This window comes from Dasypus novemcinctus, chromosome 6, assembly GCF_030445035.2.
Source record: "Dasypus novemcinctus isolate mDasNov1 chromosome 6, mDasNov1.1.hap2, whole genome shotgun sequence".
NCBI lineage: Eukaryota > Metazoa > Chordata > Mammalia > Cingulata > Dasypodidae > Dasypus > Dasypus novemcinctus.
Genome location: NC_080678.1, coordinates 67,626,194 through 67,642,898, shown reverse-complemented (window position 1 = coordinate 67,642,898; position 16,705 = coordinate 67,626,194). Strand labels below are relative to the sequence as shown.

The 16,705-nt window shown below is 37.9% G+C and overlaps 1 protein-coding gene across 2 annotated transcripts in view; it reads right to left on the bottom strand.

The window, feature by feature from the left end:
* The window catches only part of PHYHIPL (phytanoyl-CoA 2-hydroxylase interacting protein like), a 263,987-nt gene that overhangs the window by 210,998 nt on the left and 36,284 nt on the right, over nucleotides 1-16,705 (bottom strand). For both annotated transcript variants that reach the window (XM_071215803.1, XM_071215804.1), the window contains exon 2: nucleotides 1,569-1,689. The gene's annotated coding sequence lies outside the window, so the exon portion shown is untranslated. The remainder of the gene's footprint in view (nucleotides 1-1,568; nucleotides 1,690-16,705) is intronic.

The window sequence follows — 16,705 nt, the reverse complement described above, 5'->3', positions numbered from 1 at the left end:
AATAAAAAATAAATATATCTTTAAAAAAAATAGATGCTTAAAACTTCAGAATAAAAATAAACTTATGAGCTTCTATTGAGGAATAGCATAATTTCCTTATAGGACAACCTTCATGAACTAATGAGGTTTCCTCACTAATATTTACGTTAAAGGAAACCCAAACAACTTAAGCACCTGGAGGGCAAACTAAGAACTCATGTGGCAAACGTCATCAAGGATATCCTAGAAGCTTCCAGGATTCACTGGGCCTTAGAGCATGGGAGTCTAGTCCTTTGGTTCAAAACCCACCTGTGCTGCACAGAAGCTGGGTGATATTAGGTAGATTGCTGAGCCTCTCTCTAAACCTCAATTTCCTAAGCATTAAAAGTGAGTATACTATAACCTTTTTTATAGAATTGTGGTAAGGATTAAATGAGATAAAGTTCTTATTCCCATGCTCTACATGAAAGCATTCAATGCTTAATGTTAAGGGAATATTACTCTGAGCATCTCATTAAGCTGCATGGCACATACAAAATGTCCCTGTTCTTACAATGAAAGAGAAAACAAAATTATGAAGTTTAGGATTTTATATAGGCCAAAGGCATTTTGAGTACTGCCATAATATTTCAGTGCCAAAGTTTACATTGTGATTATAATTATGCAGAGTTCAAATTATGTCACTTTTACTTTGTGTTCACTAATCAAGACTTAAATAAATTAAGCATTCAAATCAATTAAATGCAAAGAACATCAAAATTCTGTATGAATAGTTGAAATTTAAAAAGAATAAAGTTAAGAATTAAGTTATCACAGAGACCAAGGTAATAATACAGGCATGCTCACATCAAAATAATGTAGGATATTATAATGCCTCATATCTGGGTTAAAGCAAAAAAAACAATATGTCATATCAAAACCATGTTGTTAATATTATTAGTTTTGTTTATATTTCATCTGTTAATGTATTTTGATCTTGTTATTATATACGTGCCTTAAGTTTCTTGGTTCTTGTGAGTTTTGGGTAGATTTTTTAGGACTTTCTATATAGATAATCAAGTCTTCTGCAAATAGTTTTTGCATTCTTCCATTCCAATCTACATGCCTTTTATTTCTTTTTCTTTACTTAATGCACTGGCTAGGACCTCCAGTACAATAGTGAATAGGAATGATGAATTTCATTCTGATGGGAACCATCTTTTATTTTTGGTATGGGTTTGCTTTTCCTTGTCTTTTTCAGCTAGCATCACTACCTGCAGGCTTAAAGAGCATTTGACCCACTGACCTGGCGCCACACATAACACCACACAGTCCGAGGGAACCATCAATGGTAAAAGAGGTGCATCATTGAGCACATGACAGTGGGATCTACCGGTTCTGTACCACCCCTTGGCTGTCAAACTGAAAGAGTGATTGATCTGCATGTTATAGTGCCGGTTTGGAAATGATACCCAATTTAAATGGGGCCCTATATTCCAGAATCCAGTATACACACTAAATCAATGACCATTACATAGTGCTGTGTCTCCAAGTGGTAAAATACCTAAGTCCAAGAACCAAGGAATGGAAATAGGAATGACCTTGCTTACCTGCTTCCCATCACTGCTAGTGATCCACTCGGATTTTTTGCTTATCATTCCCACAACTCTGGGTTCTGCAGGTTTATAGGGAGTAATACAAGATTCTCATTGCCCTTCTTCAAGGCTCCTTCTGTCAAGAGACAAGTAGGCAAGAAGAGAAATTACCATCCTGACAGGGATAAAGACCCTAACCATCAGAAGATAGGGCTGTTGTTAACATTTAGGAAAAAAACATTATAAAACAAAAAGACTTGCTAGCCTAGAACACCAATGTCATCAATTTGAACTCTATTACTTATTTCTTAATCATCTTCTTCACCTACTGTGTTTTCAATAGGTTCAAAGGGTTACTCTGCATATATCCAGACTGGTTCAGAGCACAGCTACAGGACATCAAACATTTGCCTGCACATCTGGGTGAACAGGGCAGGGAGGAAGAGTAGCAGAAAGATTACCAAACCAGAGGTAGTAACAATTGGGGATGTTCAAGTTCATACAAACACTTAAATCCTTCCATCATTTATTAGTCAGTACAGTGATGTGTGGAGAGAAACATAAATCAATCAGACAACAGTTTCTCTTCAGCATTACTTAAACTCTTAATTTTTCTGTCCTTATCCCTCTTGATACATCTACCTCCCCTGCCTGTCAAGAACTGTCTTCCTAGAGGGTGTTAGGCCATTGTCTGTTCTCTCTTACTTTGTTTATGTAATTGTTTTACTGGTCTCTCCAATTTCATGAGGGCAAGAAACCATCTATCTGTCTTCTTAACTGTTTTATCCCCAGCACCTTGCACAGTACCTGTGCATGGCACATAGAGGTACATTATATTTATTAAATGGATGAATGACTTATCAATTGCAAAGCCATACAGTGTTCAGCTATTCTTTTTAAAATTATGTCATAGGTATATACTTATTTGTCACATATTAAATTGTAAAAAACAGGTTATGAAATAGCATGTGCAGTATAATCTCATTTTCATTCTTTTTTTGTTTGTTTCAGTATAATCTCATTTTGAAGAGTTTGATTGATCAAAATTAATACATAAAGAGTAATGCTGGTTGTCCCTGGAACAGGTGAATAAAGGAGATTAAATATTCTTTTCCAATAGCATGATCCGTATTTTCTGTTTTTTTCTCTCTATAATGAAAATATATTTCTTTTTAAAAATAAGGATAAAATTTATTTTTCCCCTGCTGTACATAGCTGCTATTTCTGGCTATTCTTGTTTATTATTCATTTATTTATTTATTTTAAAGTTTTATTGAGATATATTCATATACTAAAATGTATTTTAATATCAGTGATGATGATAAAATTCACCTACTGAAGCTTACTCAGTAAAATTTCTAATAATATTTCTATAAGATGTTTGTCAATATGGAAAAACAGATAAAATCATTTAGTTTATGACTGAAAATGGAGAACATAATACTTACATCTAGGACTATGTTCACAATTTGTGGCAATTTTGCCTTCTCAGGGGACATTCGAAAATGTCTAGAAACATTTTTGATTGGCATGACTGGTTGAGATGCTACTGGGTTGCTAAAAAGCAGAAGCCTGGGTTGCTGCTAAATATTCCTCCTTACACAGCATAGCTCCCCACAAGAAGGAATACATGGTCAAAAGGTCAATAGCACTAAGGTTGAGATTAATTACTTAATTAATTCCAGATTAATTCACATATTGATGCTGGAAAACTCTCTAATGGTAACATACAACGCTTTAGCTACAGGTTAGTGGAGGGAGTGTTTTAGTCACCAGACATGTAATTGCTTACTCCGACTATGGAAAAGTCTGGCATTTATTCAAAATGGCATTCATAAAAATATTTTTAAAGATAATTTTACATTATGGTTGTGTGTACATGTAGTACATTATAAAGAGAGGAGAGGCAGTAAAATGAACAACTAAAGTAAGCTTATACACATTATTTTTATTTTGTGGGTTTATGAAAAATGTAAATTTTTGAGGTGATAGCAATCCCTTGAGGGCCAACTAACCAACAGTTCAGTTTTATTGGTCAGATATCCAGCAGAAGGGTTGCTGAACATTTCACAAAGAAGGTCTATTACACTACCTAAAGATCTTTACAATAGAGATTAGGTATGTGTGTAGGGGGGTGGGAATTTTCTCTGAATTAAGTGCATTTAATTTATAAATCACATTTATCAAGGTAACGTACAAGATATGATCCAGAAGAATTATAACAATACTTGTGCATGTGTAGGTGCTATTAACTGCATCAATTGATTTCTGTTAGCTGCTATTTGGGGCAAAAACAATAAAATCAGTTTGGCACGAAGAATCTTTCTAAGAGATTTACTTCTCTCAATTCTCACAGACCAAAAATTTTTCTCAGATTACTGTAAGAGCCTCCTAACTGGTCTCCCTAACTCTACTTTATAATGTAGATACCACTTATAAATCCAGGCTAACCTAGTGTTAGTTCCCTCAACACAAAATGAGGATAATATCTATTTCAAAGGGTAATAATGAGAAATAAATGAAACGGTATATATAAATCATCTAGAACAGTATCGAACACATAGTAGCTTCTCAATAATAAGAATTTAAAACAAAGTAAAAATATCCATAGTAATGGAGTGAAAACTTTCTATCCCCACTCACGTATTTATGTTTGCATAATATATTTATATAAGACTGTGTCTGAAGTCCTGGGAATTTGCCAGAATAAAAGCCCAATAAAACTCTAGCTTAGGAGAGCCTGAAAAGTAATTGCTCAAACTTCTTTTTGACCTCTTCCATTTTCTGGGAATTAATATCATATCTTAGACCAGTGCAAAACACCATCTTGAGTAGAGAAGTCCATTTTTTCTTAAATCATTTAGTCTCTAGGCAATAAGAATAACTAAATGAATAGGAAAATAGCTTCCCTTCTCAAGGCACTTCAAGACATAATGGAAATATACTGATGGTATTTAGTCTTAGACAACAAGTTATTCATCAGAAATTTAAAAACTAGTCTTTATCGAGATTTACCATTTTGCACCTACCCCATGTGCCAAGCCTAAAAACAGTCATTATTTATACTGTTTTACACATGAGGAAATAGAGATTTGGAGTCTATGATTTGCACAAGGTCACAGGGCCAGTAAACTACACAGTTTGGATTTAATTCTGGGTCTCTCTGGTTGGTTCTCAGACTGCCTCTCAGAAGTAGTGTATTGGAAGGAAACAATATTATCTAAAATCTATTTCACTGGTCCAAAGGCAATGGAATATTGAGAAGTTAGTGTTTCCCTGGAGCAAACATAATTGTTTTTTTTAAAAACTCAAAATAGTTGGCGAACTTATGAGCTCTTCCTAGTAGTGCTATAAATAAAATTTCTTTTGCTTCACTTTTTTTATATTTCTTTTTATTTATCTTTAGTAGAGAAGTTGTGGGTTTACACAATAATCATGTATAAAATATAGGATTCCCGTATACCACCTCACCACCAACATCTTCCACTGATGTAGAACATTTGTTACAGTTGAAGATAGCGTATTTTTATAATTGTCCTATCAACTAAAGTCCATGGTTTAACTTAGGGTTCACTGTGGAGTGAAGTGCTATGGATTTTTAAAAATTTTATTCTGTTAACATATATATAATCTCTAACATTTCCCATTTTAATCATAGTCAGATATGTATTTCCGTGGTGTTAATTGCCTTCACAATGTTATGCTACAATCACCACCACCATCACCAAAACATTTCCATCATTCCAAATAGGAACCCTTTAAGCCTTAACTTCCCAATTCCTTTCCCAACTCATCTCCTGGTAACATATATTTTAGATTCTGACTCTATGAGTTCACTAAATCTAATTATTTTATATCAGTGAAATCATACAATATTTGTCCTTGGCTTATTTCACTCCCAAAACCTTCAAGGTTCATCTATACTATCAGATGTGTTAGGACATCATTCCTTTTTATAGCTGAATAGTATTCCACTGTATATATATATCACATTTTATATATCCATTCATCAGTTGATGGGCACTTGGGTTGCTTCCATCTTTTGGCAATTGTGAATAATGCTGCTATGAACATTGGTGTACAAATATAAATATCTGTTGAAGATGAAGGATTTCTTTATATATTCTAGATATTAAACCTTTATCAGGTATATGCTTTCCAAATTTTCTCCCATTGTTAAGGATGCCATTTTATTTTCACAATAAAGTTCTGTGAGTTACAAAGTTTTTCATTTCAGTTACTGTGGTCTTCAATATCAGTAGTATAGTTTTGTTCCTTTTTAAAATGTCTCTCTCTTTACTAAGACTGCCATATTGCTCACTTATTGTTTTCCTGATAACCTTTCTTTCTCTAAAGGTTTTGTTCAGCATGTCAACAATCTCATCTTCTTCATTGGTGTTTTCTGGATTTTTATCCTTATCCTTTGGATAGGCCATGATCTCCTGTTTATCTTGTGGTCTTTTGTCACACTCAGTACATTTTAATATTTTAAAATGTTAACTGTGGGATTTATTCTTTGAGATATATGTTTTTTGGTTTTTCAACAAAGCTGGTCATAAGACAGTCATTTTCCTGAGCTTCAGCCTTCTATCATGAAGATCTTCCAAAGGCAGAGAGCAGTATGCAGGGTTTCCCCTGTCTTTCTCCGCCTCTGTCTTATCCTGGGCTTTTGCTTGTTAGTTGTTTTGGTGTTCCCCTTATTTACAAGAGTTTGATTTTTCCTTCTTTTTCTCCGAAGTCAGAGCAAAGTGCTACCAGTGTTTGAAGCTAGCAGATCTTTGCCCCAGACTGTCAGCCTCTATTGTTATACTTCTTTCATTATCTCAAGCTGCTTTTGCCTAGAGGGCAAATTCTTGGAGGAGGGACACCCTAGAGAGGATCTCCCCAAGTCAGTTTTTTCTAGCCAAAACAGAGCCAGGGATCCAAGACTGGGTATAGACTGGCTTCAAAATGCCCTGGGGAGGAGCTCAGAAAAGGCACCAAGAACTTCACTGAAGGCTCCCCAAAGTGAGATTTCCTGGCCTACCCAGCAAATGCAGCCCTCCACTGCTGCTGTCACTGTCCAGGGTTAATTTGAAGGAATGGCTGCCACTACCTCTGTCTGGGATGGGCTGAAACAATAGCTGCCCTCAAAGTCAAGGTCCCAGCAATCTGAATTCACTATTCAAAAGCCCTGCTCCCTCAGAGTGGGGGGTGTGGGTGTGCCTCACACTGACAAGTTCCTGAGTTCAATATCTGGAACCTCAACAAACAAAACAAAAACAAAAAACACATTTTCTTACTTGGCGTAGCTCACTTGGTTGAGTACCTGCACTTCCCATGTACAAGGTTCCAAATTCAATCCCCAGTGCCTCCTTAAAAAAAAAAAAAAGCCTTGATCTGTGATCAGCTATTCTTGGAGAAGAGGATTTTTATGTCCCTTTCTGTTACAAGTGAGCTAGGCTAGACAGCAGCGGCCACAAGAGTGGGGGATGGTCACCAGTAGCCACCAGGTGGAGATAGCAATTTAATGATCGTTACCATAATTTACCAGTCTCTTCCTCTTCTCTTTCCTGGGTGCTGTACCATGTTCTTCTGGCCTCTGGATTTCAAAATACTTGTTTCAGACAGTTCCTACCTGTTTAATAGTTGTTTAACTAAAGACTGAGTCTTAGCGTTCCCTACTCAGCCATCTTCCCACAATCCTCCTTTTGCTTCACTATTAAACTCAGGGTATATTGCTTTGGCCTAAATTTCCCTCCTAAATGCCACTGATTTAGTAGTTTTGTGTTAAGCCAAAGGAAGGAAAGAATTACCCAAAGGGACATGACTGTTGCCTAGCTTCCAGACTCTACATGTGTTGTCAGATTCACAGTCCCTGGCCCAGCCATAAGTCCTATCATTTTCTTTTTCTCATTGGAAGCACATATCTTGTGAATTCAGCTGGAATGCAATAAAAACACAGTTCACTGCTGAGAGTAAACTACATGCTACTAAGGAATAATCAATATTGTAGTTAACATGAACCCTTAAAATGCCTAACTAAACATAGCTTGTGAACATTCTGAAAAATAATCACCACTCTCTTACTTTCCCCTCCAATTTTCAAAGTCATTTTCCCTGTCTTTGCTTACTCTGGCAGCTAGTCAAGACTGCCTTTCATTGCTATTCACTCCCTTTATTATATCTGCAACATATTTGAATAGTCATATTTCTTTGCTCAACTATGTAATTAGATGAAGTGATGAAAATAACTTTACTCGAGTCCAATTTTCTCTACATAAAAATAACTCTGAGTCTTCTGATGTAATAAATTATAGAAAACTTTAGGTGGGTTTAGGTCTAAAATTGGAGTTTGATTAGGACCAGATGCTTCTAAGTACATCAGAATCATCTTTTACATTGCATTATTTCACTGTAGGCTCAGATGCTATACCATAATTATTTTAATCGGTTCTGCAAAGTTGGAGATGATGATTCCAGTTCAGGGCCAGTAGGGCACTGTTAGCATTTTACTTACTATCTCATGTCCAGTAAGCACTCTCAATCCCAAATAACTATCTATAAAGTCAAAGGGTTGGGGACTAAATCCTAAAGTTCCTTTCAGGTTTACTGTTTGCAATTCTACCTTCCTCAGTTTCCATATCCAGATATGTAACACAACAGGTCAAAATGGAATTTGTAATCTGGGTCCCGGGATTTTTTCAAATCTCACATTTTCAAAAAATTTGTCAAGAGGGAACAATCTTGTCCCTTCACTCAACTAACTGGAAGCATTATATGGTACTGGAATTAAGTACATGATAGTATGAAGCAATTTAACTTGACCCAAAAATAAAAATAATAATACATAATTTATACCTTCATAGCACTGTAATTTACAAATTAAATTTGGAAGGGCAAACTGAAATCCTTACAGGGATGTCAGGTGACCTAAGTAAGTAAACCTGGGTGGGGAATATGGTAGATGAGCCACAGCAAAAGAGCTGTCTTGCATATTGCTGAATTCACAGCAATTTTCTCCATGCCCAAATCCAAAGCTTTGAAATCTGAATGAGAAGCAAACTCCTCAATGGTTGGAAGGCCATCTATACAAGTCCTGTGAAGAGATGAGTGACCCCAGAGAGTCAAGTTGCTTTTATTCCTCACCACTCCCCTCTGTGCACCAGGGACACTAGAGCTCCTGGGCCAGCCTTCATTAGGAAAGTGCAAAAGAACTGGAACATTTGCTTGCTGAACTACAAAGGCTCTTTGCCTCTTTTGTTGGTTTAGAAGCTTCAAATGGCCTTGAAGTTTCAAAGGTTCAACCAACAGAGTTCCAACTGGGCTGGGATAGAGTAGTGCTCTGGGTACTAACTAGAAAAGCAAGTGACTCTGCCCACTCAGTAACCCCAAGCTGGTGAGATCTCCCTAGAAAGGTTGAAACACAGTGTTTTATGATTTGAGCTATCACAAGAACGGCAGAGAACTGGATGATGAAATACCACTTTACCCTTCACTTTCAAACAACTATTTATTACTCTGGCAACCTTTGAAAGAAAATAAACAACTGTACTTAAGGACTTACTAAAACTATTCTCTAGCTTCACACATTCAGAGCAGACAGCTTTCTTTAAAAGTAAAAAGAGCCAGGCCATTCTAGCTGGTAGTTAGAAATTCAGTGATGGACAGATATACAAAAGCTGAGTTAAATGAAAGGGGAAGAGAAATGAACCATCAAAAAAAGCTCAGAGAAAAGTCATGGAGGAGGGACTGGAGAGAGCAAGCTCTATTGTTTGGCATTCCCAGCTCTTAGCCAAGTCAAGGGTAAGATGGAAGATGATCAGCATACAGAGAACCCACTTACTGTCAGGTTTTCTTACATTCCATTATGGTTAAGAGGCCAGATAAATTTCCCTTCTCCCTATGATCCTGAGAGGAGGGCACTTATTTTTAAAGGACAATTACAAAAGGTGACAATGCCAGATATAATTCACCAACATTCTCTGGCATGTTTCCATCATAAATTAAACTAACTAACATAAATTAAACTAGTAAATTATTCTGTTAATTGTGTTAATCAATTCTACAAATACCTATTCTCTACTATATCTACTATGGACAAGCCACTGCGCAAGGCACTGGTGATATAAAGATAAATGAACTGTTAATCTCATATTAAAGTAGCTACAGTATAGTGAAAGAGAAAAAATATTATGGCATGATAGAGTGGAAAGAGCTTGGACTTCAGACATAGACAGAAACGGATTTGAATCATGGCCCTACCACGTATCACATGTCCTAGCTAGCTGAGTCTCAGTTTTCTCACTTGTAAAATAGAGACAACTGTATATGTAATGTAGGGCACTTTAACAAATAAGAATACCATTCATCAAATAAAGTAAGTGTTCAATAACTAGGCATTATATGTGCTGATTACCTTTTGTTTTTTCCTCTGGAGCTACACACTACCCATCTCAATCCTCTTCTGTGACCCAGAAGGCTGCCCTTTATAGATTGCATCCATGAATTAAGTCTTCCTCTGTTTTTCCACTGAATTCTAGCTGGGTTTAGTTAATTAGGGTCACTGGCAATAGACTGGAAGGCAGGAGGAGTGTGAAGTTTGTGTTTCTATTCCCCAGGCTCCCACCTGGTAGAGTTGATGTGGATCTTTCCACCGAAAGCCACAACCTTAAGATGGGCTTAAGTCTTAAGAAGGCCTTAATTGGGACTTCTCCATCAGTTCCTCTCTCTGAGTTATATAACTGTTCCTCATCAGGCGTAGGGTTGTAATGCTTCTTGATTTTATAGTTCTAGGTTACCTTAAACCCTACCTTTAACTTTCTTTTATTAAACTCTTCTCAAACCGCCCTGTTAGGATATGCCATCTATTCCCTGCTGAGACTCTGACTGATCCAAGTACTGTTTCTCATGTGGATGACAAAATGCTGTGAGAACACAAGAGAAACAAAACATCCTGGAGAATGTTAAGGAAGTATCTAAAACACCTTCCTGGAGAAGGTAATACCTAAAGGACCACCTCAAAATTGAGGGAAGTTAGCAATGTGAAAAAAGTATGAAGAGGGCCTTCTAGGAAGAGGGAGCACCCATATGCAAAAGTTCAGGTAAGAAATAGCACAATTGGGAGAAGCCAAGATGGCGGCAGAGTAAGGTGCTCCTGGAGTTAGCCCATGCTACAGGGCAGTTAGTAATTGCCTAGAGGGATCTAAGGCACCTGGTTGGGAGCCCCAAAAGACCAGAAGGGTATCCTGCAACATCCTTGAAAGTATGAAAGGAAGAGATTGTCCATCTGTGGAGAGGATTCGGGAGTAGAGCTCTCCACACTGTGGAAGTCGGTGCCCATGGCACAAGCTGCCTCAGGAACTATTCCATGTCTGGAGTTGGATGCTCCATCTCTCAAAATTTGGGGGAAGGAGACATGGTGTGGCATAGACTTCAGCTACTGATTAGTAAATTCGGTGAGCTAAAGTATAATCCTAGGAACAGCTAAACTTTCAGCCTGTCCAGGTCAGAAGGAGGCTGGTAACTGCCATTTTGACTCTGCCCCCAGCATGAGGGGAAGCGGCGTAGACTGAAAACCACAGTGCTGGTAGGGACTGGCCTCTTTCCACCCAGATCAGATTGTAGATTTAGCCTAAACCCCAGCCCCACCTCCGGCAGGGAGGAAGCTAGGGGAACTTGCACCACCTCTCTGAGAAACTACAAGCCACACCACGGAGACCAGTGCCTATCTGACTCTAGCTGCACAAGCTGCCTCAGGAGCTACTCCATGACTGAAGTTAGAAGCTCCATTTCCCATAAATGGTAGAGGAAGAGACAGTTGTCCATCGACCTCAGCTACTGATTAGTAGATTTGGCTGGCTAAAGTATAATCCCAGAAACTAAAGCTAGGGTTTGAGACTGCCCAAGTGGGGGAGAGTCTGGTGGGCACCATATTGATTCTGCTGCTGGCATGAGGGGAAGGCTGGCTGACTGAAAATCCAGTGAAGTTAGGGAGTGGCTTCTTTCCACCAAAATTGGACTACAGGCTTAGCTTAGGTTTCAGCCTTATCTCCGGGATAGACTGCATGCCTGCACAATAGGATAGGGAAATGATGGATATCCTCAGACTCTCAGCCCAAATTTCAGCCCAAATGACCTGGTTTGTTGAGTGCCTTTGAGTCCATCTCCATTTCAATCCCCTCACTGGATTGGAGGGGGCTGGTGTTCCCTCAGCCTCTCAGGGTAACTGCAGGCACTTTTGGCCTGTAAAAACCCAATTGTTGGGCAGTGGTGGCTCCACCTCCATCCCCAAGAGGACAAGAGATGGACTATGTTTGCCCAGCCTCTCTGGGTAACTATAGGTGCTTTTGGCCCACATAGTCTGGACTGATTGGTACTTGTGGATCCACACTCACCACCCAATAGGAAAGGAAGGGAATGGTGTTTCCACAGCCTTTCAGGCCAATGGCAGACACTTTCAGCCTGCACAGATTAGGCTGTTGGGTGCCTGTGGATCCAACCCCATGACCTAATAGGATAGGAGGGAGCTGCTGTTTCCCCACTTTCTCTTGACAATGGCAGGTAGTCTCAGCCTAAAGGGACTGAGTGGTTGGGCATCCATAGAACCACCCCCACCACCCAGTAGGATAGGAGGGGTCTGATTCTTCCTCAGTCTCTCCAGGCAATGACAGTTACTTTCAGCCTACAGGGACTGAACTGTTGGGCATTGGTGGTTCCATTCCCACCCTTAAAGGAAAGAAAAGATAGTACTCCCTCAGCCTCTCAGGGCAATTTCAGACATACTCAGCCCACATAGATTAGATTGTTGGGCACTCTGGAGGGTCCATTCTACCCTCAGTAGGGAGGGGGTCTGGTGCTACATCAACTTACTTGGGCAACTGTGGTCATTTTGGACCCACATAGCATAGACTGCTGTTCACAACTATAGCTCCATCCCCACACAACATAGGGGAGGAAGTGCTATGAAGCTTCATCAGTCTGTCCAGGCAACTACAGTACTACCTGTACTCTTATACATGGCTGCAGCTCTGTCCTTACACCTGACAGAGGAGAAAGTTAGGAGAAGCTTCATCAATTCCTGGGGCAATGTGGGCAGCTTCAGCCTCCATTGCTTACAGCACCGACTACATCCTTGACTCCTACTACACAACAAGGGAGAAAGGACAAGAAAGCCCTAAACCAAAGAGAGAAATTGTACCGAGAATAAATATATCAAGCAAACCATATGTGAAAACACCAGCAAAAAATTACAATCCATATCAAGAAACAGGAAGATATGATCCAGTTAAAGGAACAAGATTAGCCTCCAGATGACATAAAGGAATTGAGACAACTAATCAGAGATATTCAAACAAATCTCCTTAACAAATTCGGTGAGATGGCTAAAGAGATTAAGGATATTAAGAAGACACTGGGGAAGCACAAAAAATTTTTTGAAAGCATGAATAGAAAAATAGCAGATCTTATGGGAATGAAAGGTGCAATAAATGAAATTAAAAATACACTGGAGGCATAAAAAACAGCAAATATGAGGAAGCAGAAGAAAGGATTGGTGAGTTTGAATATATGGCCTCTAAAAGTGAACATATAGAATAACAGATGAAGAAAAGAATGGAAAAAATTACACAGGGTCTGAAGTAACTAAATGACAGCAAAAGACATGCAAATATACATGTCATGGGTGTCACAGAAGGAGAAGGGAAGAGAAAAGGGGCAGAAGCAATATTTGAAGAAATTACAGTAGAAAATTTTCCAACCCTTCAATAGAAGGACATAGATATCTGTGTCCAAGAAGCACAACACACTCCCATCCAAATAAATCTGAATAGACCAACTCCAAGACACATACTAATTGGAATGGCAAATGCCAAAGACAATGAGAGAATTCTCAGAGCAGCAAGAGAAAAACAATGCATAACATATAAGGGATAACCAATAAGATTCAGTGTTGACTTCTCATCAGAAGCCACAGAGGCAAGAAACCAGTGGTAGGATATATTTAAGATACTGCAAGAGAAAAACTGCCAGCCAAGAACTTTACACCCAGCAAGATTATCTTTCAAAAATGAAGGTGAGATCCAAATATTCAATGATAAATAGAAACTGATAGACTTTATAACAGAAAGACCAGCTTTGCAGGAAATACTAAGGGGAGTGTTACAGTCTGAAAAGAAAAGAGAGGAGAGACAGTCTTGGAAGAGTCTAAAATGAAGACTGTATCAGTAACAGTAATTAAAAGTGTCAAAAATAAACGACAGTTAAATACAAAGATCAAAAACGATGAAATAAGAACTGGCTTTACAGTAATAACATTCAATGTTAATGGATTAAAGTCTCCAATCAAAAGACATGTGCAGAAAAGATAGTCCACACATGTAGGAACAAAAAAAAACAAAAACAAAAAAAACCCCACTGGGGTAGCTAACTTATATCAGATGATATAGACTTTAAAAGCAAAATTATTATTAGAGACAAGGAAGGACATTACATATTAATAAAAGGGATGATTCACCAGGAAGAAATAACAACCATAAATGTATAGGTACCTAACCAGGATGCCCTAAGATACATGAAGCAAACAATGGCAAAACTGAAGGGAGAAATAGACATCTCTACAATAATAGTTGAAGACTTCAATATACCACTCTCAGCATTGGAGAGAACATCTGAGCAGAGGATCAATAAAGAAACAGAGAACTTGAATAATATAATGGACTAACCCTAATAGATATATACAGAACATTTCACCACAAAACAGCAGGATATACATTCTTTTCGAGTGTTCATGGATCTTTCTCCAGGAAAGACCATATGGTGGGTCACAAAGCATATCTTAATAAACCCAACAAAATCGAAATTGTACAAAGCACTTTCTCTGATCATAATGGAATAAAGTTGGAAATCAAGCAGCAGAAAAAGGGAAAATTCATATATATATGGAGATTAAACAACACTCTCTAAAAAATAGTAAGGGGGACAAAGAAAAACTTCAAGGGAAATCAATAAATATCTCGAGATGAATGATGAGACTACAACATATTAGAACCTATGGGGAAGCAATTGTGGCTCAACTGATGAAGCATCTAGCTACCATATGGGAGGTCCAGGGTTAGGTACCCAGGGCCTCCTCTCCCATGTGGTGAGCTGGCCCACATGCAGTCCTGCTGCATGCAAGGAGTGCCATGCCATGGAGGGGTGTCCCCCACATAGGGGTGCCCCACATGCAAGGAGTGCGCCCCTCAAGGAGAGCTGCCCCACGTGATAAAAGCATAGCCTGCCCAGGAGTGGTGCCACACACACATGAAGAGCTGACACAGCAAGATGATGCAACAAAAAAAGATACACAGTTTCCTGGTGCCACATGTCAAGAATGCAAGTGGACACAGAAGAACACACAGCAAATGGACACAGAGAGCAGACAACAGCAGGGAAGGGGAGAGAAATAATTAAATGAATCTTTAAAAAAAAAAAAAAAAGAACCTATGGGATGTAGGAAGGCAGTGTTGAGAGGAAAATTTATAGCCCTCAATGCTTACATTTAAAAGAAGAAAGAGCTAAAACAAATGACCTAACTACGCAGCTGGAGGAAGTAGAAAAAGAACAGCAAATTAATCCCAAAGCAAGGAGAAGGAATGAAATAACAAAGATCAGAGGAGAAATAAATGAAATTGAAAACAAAACAATAGAGAGAATTAACAAAAATCAAAAGTTGGTTCTTCTAGAAGATTTAAAAAATTGACAAAACCATAGTTAGACTAAGAAAAAGAGATGATGCAAATAGATGAAATAAAAAATGAAAATGAGAACATTATTACTGACCCCATGGAAATAAGAGAGATCATAAAAAGATACTATGAACAACTTTATGCCAAAAACTAGACAATGTAGATGAAATGGAAAAATTCCTGGGAACATACAACCTACACTGACCCTAGAAGAAATAGAAGACCTCAACAAACCAATCACAAGTAAAGAGATTGAAACAGTCATCGAACAACTACCCAAAATGAAAAACCCAGGACCAGACAGTTTCACTGGTGAGTTCTACCAAGCATTGAAAGAAGATGTAATACCAATCTTACTCAAGCTCTTCCAAAATATTGAACAAGAAGGAATGCTACCAAGCTTGTACTATGAAGCTAATATCATCCTACTACCAAAGCCAGATAAAGATATTATGGGAAAAAAAGAAAATTACAGACTCATTTTCCTAATGAATACTATTGCAAAAATCCTCAATAAAATACTTGTTAATCAAATCCAACAACACATTAAAAGAAATATTCATCATGATCAAGTGGGCCTTATGCCAGGCACACAAGGGTGGTTCAACACAAGAAAACCAATCAGTGTAATACATATTAATAAATTAAAGAAAAATCACATGATCTTATCAATTGATCCAGAAAAGGCCTTTGACAAAATACAGCATCCTTTCTTGATAAAAATACTACAAAAGATAGGAATTGAAGGAAACTTTCTCAACATGATAAAGCCCATTATGAAAAACCCAGAGCTAACATTGTACTAAATGGTGAAAGACTGAAAGCTTTGTTGACAACAGGGACAAGACAAGGATGTCCATTGTCACCAATGTTGTTCAACTAGCTAGAGCAATCAGGCAAGAAAAAGAAATAAAATGCATTCAAATCAGAAAGGAAGAAGTAAAACTTTTCACGATTTGCAGATGATATCTAGAAAGTCCTGAAACTACAACAAAACTGCTAGAGCTAATAAGTGATTTCAGTAAAGTGTCAGGATACAAGATCAATATGCAAAAATCAGTGGTGTTTCTATACACTAATAATGCACAATCTGAGAAGGAAGTCAGGAAAAAAGTTCCATTTACAATAACAACTAAAAGTATCAAATATTTAGGAATAAACTTAACCAAGGATGTAGAGCCCTTGTATTCAGAAAACTATAATGCATTGCTAAAAGAAATAAAAAAAGACCTAAATAATTGGAAGACCATTCCATGCTCATGGATTAGAAGACTAAATATCATTAAGATGTCAAATCTACCTAAACAGATATATAGATTCTATGCAATCCCAATAAAAATTGCACCAGCATTTTTTAAACAAACAGAAAATACAATTATCAAATTTATCTGGAAGGGTACGAGGCCCCAAATAGCCAGAAACAACTTAAAAGGGAAAAGTGAAGTT